The following is a 6,430-nucleotide window of genomic DNA, read 5'->3' as shown; positions in this document are numbered from 1 at the left end:
AAATAAATATTTTAAATACAATGATGCACAAATATTTATTCAAGTGATCGATATTGAAGATCAGAATTTGATGTCTGGCAACTGCTCAAAGAAACTTAAACGAGACACTACTGTGTCTGTGAATAGCACTAGTGGCTCAGATACAGTCTCCACTTCAAAAAACACTAACAATCACGCATCTCAGCCAGGAACCAGAAGGAGTGAACGAAAACAAATGCCAAAGGTTGAGTCAGTTATAGTTCCCCCCGGTCACAAAAAAAAAAGTATTAAATATTCCATTTTGTAATTGTGACTAAAATTTTGTTCATATAAATTATTGAGAGAGGGTCGTAATTGTATTTACCATGAACAATTAATTATTTTCCTCACTACAGTCACTTTGTGAAACTAGGTGGGTTGAAAGACATACAGCAGTGACGCAATTTTTGATTGGAATTTCGGAAATTCTGGATTCTCTTCATAAAATAAGCAATTGGAATGATCGAGAATCATCTAGTAAAGCCAAGGTTTTATTGAATTCAATTGACTGCAAATTTGTTATCACTCTTTATGTTGCTTCACATATATTTTCAATTACACAACCATTAAGCGTAATTTTGCAAAAAAAAAAATTTTGATAAGCAGTCTGCAGTTAATTACATAAATAAAACTATTGAAATTTTAAATAAACTTAGATTAGACGGAAAAACAGAGTTTAAAGATTTTGTACTTCAAAGCTGTGGAACAAATGGATAAATTAGAGATTACTGTAAAAAAGCCAAGAACAATATCAATACAGCATCACAGACAGAATCCAGAGATTACAAATGTAGAAGACTATTTCCGTGTAACAGTATACATTCCGTTTTTAGATTTTATGATAACTGATATGAAATCCAGATTCACAGAAGAAACATTGGGCGTATATAATCTTGGAATATTTGTGCCAAAAATATTAATTTCTAAAATACAAGAAAACACAGTACAAATATTTGAATCTATTTGGAATCAGTTTCTAAATATACATGGATTAAATGGCAGATTTGCAAATAGAGAAGCTTTTATTGTAAAGTTGCAAGGGGAAATGATTTGGTGGAAAGAACATTGGAATAGAGAAAAAAATTATCTTCCTTAATCATAAAAAATCATTAGAACATTGTGATAAAGATATTTCCCAACAATAAATATACTTTTAAAGATTTTAGCTAGTTTTCCAATTAGTATAGCTTCGGCAGAGAGGAGTTTTTCCGCCCTTAAAAGGATAAAAACTTGGCTGCGGTGCAATATGTTAGAAGAAAGACTGTCAGGATTGGCGATTATTCATTGTCACAGAGATGAACATGTTGACATAGACGAAGTAATAAACATTTTTTCAAAAAATAACAGAAAAAAAGATTTTGTAATTTAAAACATTTTATTCATTTGTATAAATATATAAAAAAAACTTTTTTCATATATACTGAATGTTTCATATATTTAAATGTATGTAAGTACATTAGGTACCTACCAAGTTAAAAATTAAAATTAAAAGTAAGTGTATTATAAAACAGTAACTAGTAAGTCCCATCATAATCACCAGTATGACTGATTTCTGTACACAACTAATGTCTACTAATAATTAGACAATTCCTTTGCCTCACTATTCCTATAAATTAATTTTATTCATGTATTCATATATATTTAGCCAGATTGCCACCCCCCCCCCCCCCATTTAGGATCTCTGTATCCGCCCTTGTACAAACAGCAATAGGTCCGCGATTGTAGTAGATTGCCTAACTGATAATATACTGCGGCGAATCAGAATTTTTATTACTGGCAAACAGAAAACTTAAGATAAATCTAGAACATCATCAACCGAATATTAAATAACGAATTGAACAAAGTTTGAGTCATATAGAGTCGGTATATTTAACGAGCAATGAAGTGCACGGAATCAGCTAGTATATATATATTAATTAATAAATAATAGATACAAGAAATCTGTAGTCTGTAGAAATAAAAATGTATAACATTATAATTATGTTTATGAAAATGTATAAGTAAATACTAAATTGATATAAATTATTATTTTGTTTTATAAAACTCGTTTGTGAGGGGGCCTGTTTTTTATTTTGCCTAAGGCCACAAAATGCCTAAATCAGGCCCTGGTAATTGGGGTAAGTGTAGACGTTATTTTTTCAAACATTTCTACAATTTACAGGTATCGTGAATAGTTGGCTACAGTAGAGGTGGTTGGAATAGATGGTATATATAAGACGGTTCCACAAGTGCCGGAGAACTTGCGATGTTTTTTGACATTTCAAGTACTGTACAAAAGTGTAGTAAGCAATCTATTCTGTGGATATTCGTTATAACTGTTGTCATAATAGTCTAATAAATTGGTTTTTTTTTACAATTTAGGCGTTTCCAATGGTCTATGTCCTTTTGGGGAGTGAGACGGAAGAGACATACACTCAGCATTATTCACTATCATCCACAATATCCTACCACTGAATTATGATAGAATCCGTATTGTTACTGATTATGAACGTGCTCTTATGAATGACGTCCAGCGAATATTTCCAAACAGTGAATTCCTCTGCTGCTGGTTCCATTTTTCACAGGTAATATAAAACATTTTGTCATGATCATACCTGTCAGATAAACCTAATAATATTATTTTAAATGTATAAAATTTTTTCAGTCAGTTTTTAGATATTGTCACCGAAAAGTTAATGGTGTCTAATTGGTGAAGAGGCATGATGTGACAGCTCGTATTTTCAGAATGGTAAATTTGAGTTTTGTCTACAAATAAACATTATTGTATTTGATCCGTAGCTGCCGTAATATAAAATAAAGTAATATGTTTTCTCAAATATAAAATGGTAAAAAGTGCGCAATCGTGTTATGTTTTCTCAAATATAAAAAGGTAAAAAGTGCGCAATCGTGTTGCACCGATTTGAATTGTATTTTATATTTCAGGTATTAGCATTGCCTCATCTACCTGCTGAAAGGGGTAATCCCGGGTACCCTAATTTTTGTATGATGGATGGTTATCGTGTAATTATCAAGTACACATTACAATTTCTTGACATCAGTGCGGTTATGAGTCGTTTCCTGAGGGACTACATATTGGATTATGGGTTTGTACAAATTGGTCCACAACGCTTAAGCGTTTTTGGTCAAGATCGCCGGACCAACAATTATTTGGAATCATTCCATTCACGTTGCTCACACAACTTGGACGCCACCCTAACATTTGGGATTTTCTAGTTTCACTTGACCATACTGTGATCTCTATATTGCATTATCCTATAAATGTTTGTGTTATGTGTTTTATGTTTGTGTTATTAGGTAATTTTTTAAACTGATCAACAATGTAAGAACAATTGTTAAGAATAAAATTGGTAAGTTCCATCAATATTTGTTTTTAATATAATATATAATTTGTTTTCTATTTGCTCTACTTGTTTAATATTGCCTTAACTAGCTTAACCTGGAATAGTAAAATTTAATTAATTCCCTTAGTTTTGAATCATTGGTACAATTAGTTTCAATTTTGAGAAATTTAAATAATTATTACTTAAAATACTAACTTATGTGTAAATGTAGCATTATAAATAGTTTGCATGTTTGTTAAATATATATCACTTTTATTGGTATCTGTTGCTTGAAAACAAATTGTTTTAAAATATTTTTGCTGTCAACAATATTATATAAAAATATATATTATATATATTTTTTTTCTTAAACAGAAAGACTGATTATTGTTGAAAAACAGTTCTTTGTAGAATTTCAACAGTGCACAAATAACCTCACAGTAATTGTTAATTGTTTAATTTTTTAATTATGTCAATTACATTTACTTTTTTAGATTATAGATGGTACTTCCAGAGCCGAAAGAGAAAATACGATGCGGATTTTAAGAGAATCAGTACAACAGAGACGGTGACTTATTAATGTTTTTGAGGAGGACCAGTCATCGAAATGATGGCTATTTTCAAGAACAAATTGGACCTTATCCGTGAGTATGTTGTAACTTGTAAATACCAAATACTGTATTTATTTTAATTACTTTAGATTACATTTTCTGGTTGTCCAGAACAATTTTACTTATCTTTGTTGGAAGTCTGTTATTGTTCAATGTTTTGTTATTAAATAATGTAATTCATTAAGTTTATTGTTATTGAATTATTTTTTTTATAAAATGTATTATTGTTCAGCTATGTTATTTAATAAGTTTGTTATTAATAGTTTATTGTTATTAGTAAAAATTATATTTCACATCTTTGTTCAAAAGTATAAGATAATTATTATGAGAAAAATTATAAAATTAATAAACTAGCAATATTACATTGTTCTTATATTACTATGATTAAAAATTAAAAAGTTATGTTATTTTTAATTATTGTGAACGTTTTCTACATTTTTTATTTGAGTGGTAAACTTAGTGACCACACAACTAACCCAAGCTAGCCAAACTCAAGGCTAGTTGTACCAAGAAGAAATATAATATTTTTAATCGGAAAGAGATATTGAATTTTAATAAAAATCTTTTTTCCTTAGAATTCTATCAAGATTAATTTTATGCTAAATAATTTTTAGTTTTTAATTTTTTTGAAAAATGTGGTTTAATATTTTTTAAATTAATTGTATTTCTGTTTATAAATCTCAACATTTTTAAGGCTTTATTTACAATGTAATTAATGTTCAAAGAAAACGACACATTCTGATCAAATAAAATACCTAAATCTTTATTAAAAGTAACTTGCTAATTTTAAATTATCAATATTAGGTATAGTTGAAATAGAATTTATTGAGTGAGTAAAATATGCATATAATATTACACTTAGTGACATTTAGGTATTGGTAATTATCTTGCCTACAATTGACTAGTCTGTCTAAAATCAAATGCAAATTTATTAGGTACGTCAATTACTGAAAATATTTTGGCGTCATCAGCAAATAAAAATAAGTGAAATGTTGTCAAAAATATAATGCAAATCATTTAGGTATAAACGGAATACACAAGAGTGGGCCCAAGTGTGATTCTTGTGGTCATTATTGATCATTGTTAAATTAATATAATCTAAATAATCTAAACCTATTTTATTAATATTATTTACACCATAATTTTACATTTATTTATATATTTATTATTGCAAGCAAAACAAACATTGGCTATATACAGCTAAAAAGAAAATTAATGTGTGTTTGCTCATCTCGTTCAAGCAAAGCCTGTGTTAGAGATGAAGAGTATGATTATTAAACATACAAATTAAATTCAAACAATGGGACAATGACTTACATAATTTACATATTAACAATAATAACTCTTAAAGATTAATGAGAATAATGAGTACTTTATTACAATTTTAGGATTTTTTTAAGTTATATTATTTAATGTTAATATTTAGAGACCGGCACAACTCAACTGCTATTTTATGCAACTCATTATCAGAGTCATGAGTCATTGCGGTCTTAGTAGTTCAACGTTTTCTGTTCGTTATCGCCAATATTATAAAGCAAGTTAAAACTTTGCTAAAATAAAAATTTAATTATAAATAATAGTGAAAAAGTTCAGTTATTGTTAGTTTATGTAAAGTGTAACAGAAATGCACGAGAAACAATAAGAATGTACGCCCGGCAATATCCAGATCGGCACCATCCACATTATACTTTTGTCCAAAAGCTTGAAAAGTAGTTGATAGAAAATGGGTCATTAAACAAAACAAATGCTGTACAACAATAAACTCGTACGAATCCGAATTTTAATGAAGTTATAGAAAATCAGGTCTTAGCATATGCACACCGTAATCCACGTTCATCTGTTAGGAACGTTAGACATGAATTTGGCTTGTCTAAAACTTTAGTTCATAAGATTTAAAAAAAAAACAAACTACATGCTTATATACCAGACATTTTCCAACATTTTCGCACAACAGACCCAGAAAAAGGATTAAATTTTATTTCTTGGTTTATGGTAACATCTGAGGATGATCTATTATTAATTAATCATATTTTGTGGACTGATGAAAGTAAATTTACTAATTATGAAATATTAAACAAGCAAAACAATTGTTATTCGTTGGATGAAAATCCTCACAGGGCTGTCCTACAAACTTCCAAACATGTTGGGGCACAAACGTATGGATTGGTTTGATTGGTGGGAAATTACTAGGAACCTATTTCTACGACGGAACATTAACGAGAAGAAAATACTTAGATTTTTTGCTTGATGATTTGCAATTACTTCTTGATGATTTACCATTAGCTAAACGTAGAAACATATATTATCAGCAAGACGGGGTCCCTACTCACAATGCTCGAATTGTCCAAAAATTTTTAAGAGTAAAATTTGGTGAAAGATTTATTGCAACACACGGACCAGTGGAGTGGCCACCAAGATCACCTGATCTTACACCGTTAGATTTTTTTTTTGTGGGGACACTTGAAAAATATTGTGTACGGT

This window comes from Acyrthosiphon pisum, unplaced genomic scaffold (genome assembly GCF_005508785.2).
Source record: "Acyrthosiphon pisum isolate AL4f unplaced genomic scaffold, pea_aphid_22Mar2018_4r6ur Scaffold_20960;HRSCAF=22641, whole genome shotgun sequence".
Taxonomy (NCBI): Eukaryota; Metazoa; Arthropoda; class Insecta; order Hemiptera; family Aphididae; genus Acyrthosiphon; species Acyrthosiphon pisum.
This window is presented reverse-complemented; position numbering follows the sequence as displayed.